At 41.5% G+C, this 1,884-nt stretch overlaps 1 pseudogene; it reads right to left on the reverse strand.

Annotated features, from left to right (window-relative positions):
- Positions 1-418: 418 nt before the first annotated feature.
- Positions 419-850, reverse strand: LOC110287497 (annotated as a pseudogene).
- Between the last annotated feature and the right edge of the window lie 1,034 nt (positions 851-1,884).

The raw sequence follows: 1,884 nt of genomic DNA on the forward strand, positions 1-1,884 counted from the left end.
CCTCAACTTTGATCACATCTCTCAATATTGGTTAAAAATAAAGTAAAACCCTTAAACCAGTCAACAGAGTTAGAAATTGCACAATCAAACTTGAATATAAATTACAGAATGGGATACATATTATTGACATGGTTATGAAAGGATCAAANACNCCCANTGAGACAAANTTTTCTNCACATTATTTCAATTTTCATTAAAGGAAACTGATATGTAATTTTCTTCTTTACAGATATGAAAAAGGAAGCAAGAAGGCAAAGCTGAGAGAAACAGATACTACCCACAGGGCAGCGGTGCCATTTGGTTGTTTTGGTCTTTGTACCAGCAACTCCCACTCCTGTGAACGGTGCCCAGTTCCAGCTGGACTACACGTTTTTTTTTTTTGTTTGTTTGGTTTTTTTTGTTTTTGTTTTTTTTTTTTTTCAGTCAAAATGCGAACGATGGACCCCACTCCTCCAGCAGCAAGTGCCTTTTCATGTCACTGGAGCAACACAGCACTGCTGTTGTCAGATGGGCTCTCAAAGCCCTTATAAATATATTTCATTAGGAGGTCCACACCGTTCTTGTCCAGAGACTGAACTGCCTTTTCAATATCATTAGCTTTAAAAGAGATAAGCACCTTCAAGAAGATGCTGCCTGCACAGTCCTTCACTGACTGGCTCTTTGTGTTGGGGGGTGGGGGAGCGTTCAGAGCAGCTGTCATGTTTCCTTGCTGTAGGCACAAGTCCACCTAGCCCTTGTCGGGCCCAGCCTGGCCATCGCTGCTGTCCTCCTCGTCCACGAACTTGTTCTCATCATATTCATCCACGCCCACCTTCCAGAAGCGGGCTGACAACACCATGTTCTTCTACATCCTTGATTGCAACCCGATGCTGGCCTGCCCCTCCGCGGTGCCTCTCCTCATGGTTCTTCTACTAGTCATATTTTAAAGTCTTCAACAAGGTGAGTCTGGGGTGATTCCTTAGTTTAGGAGATGATCTTCAGTGAAGTTTAAACTGAACCTGCATGTGAACATTTAGCATCACTGAAGCCATGACATAGAGGAAAAGTTATTGTAGGGTGGCGATGCCAGCCAGAAAAACAGAAGCATTGTGCGGGTAAGGATTCAGCGCAAACCACTATAGGTGCGGGTGGCAGGCATTAGGGACTGGTCACCCAGTCCTATTAGAGCCGTGGACATGTGGAAGCTAACACTTCCTCTGCCCGTAGGCACTCTAATTTGTCTTGGGCCTTCTCCCTGGTCACAGATATCAGTATAAAACAACCCTGTTCAGGAGAGCCAAAACTGTGTGGGTTGTCCAACTGGTTCTGAAACTCTAGTAACAAGTAGGAGCAGTGACATCACAAAACCCGCCTGCCTACACATGCACTCTATGCTAATACATTTTGCCTGGCTTCAACCACATTCAGCCACCTGAGCATATTCAGTAGTTATGCAAATTTAATATATTTGACAAAGTAGTTTTGGTATGCTTGTTGATATAGGACTGACAATAAATCTGCTTCCTTTTTCTAAGCAATGAAAGTGGCCTACATATTGTTTTGTCCTTGGGAAGAACCAGAAAGGTATAACTGATTTCAGTCTCAGATGTTGTTGTGGGTAATAAAAAGGTTTAGAGAGTATGTCCTATGTATGACAAACATGTTGAAATCATGTTTTTGTAGACTAGCTCATTTTAGTGTTCCTGTCTTTGAATAGAGCTGTAGGAGCATTAATGTAGACAAACCAGTGTCCCAGCTTCCTCTGAATAAGGAAAGCAATAATTCACATTTCATTATTTGTTGAATTATCTAGTGTTGAAATTATTTATACTGGTTGTGTACATTTAATTATTCTAGTTTTACATATTATGAGTTTCAGAACAAAGTAAAACCAACAAACAAAAC

This window comes from Mus caroli, chromosome X (assembly GCF_900094665.2).
Source record: "Mus caroli chromosome X, CAROLI_EIJ_v1.1, whole genome shotgun sequence".
NCBI lineage: Eukaryota > Metazoa > Chordata > Mammalia > Rodentia > Muridae > Mus > Mus caroli.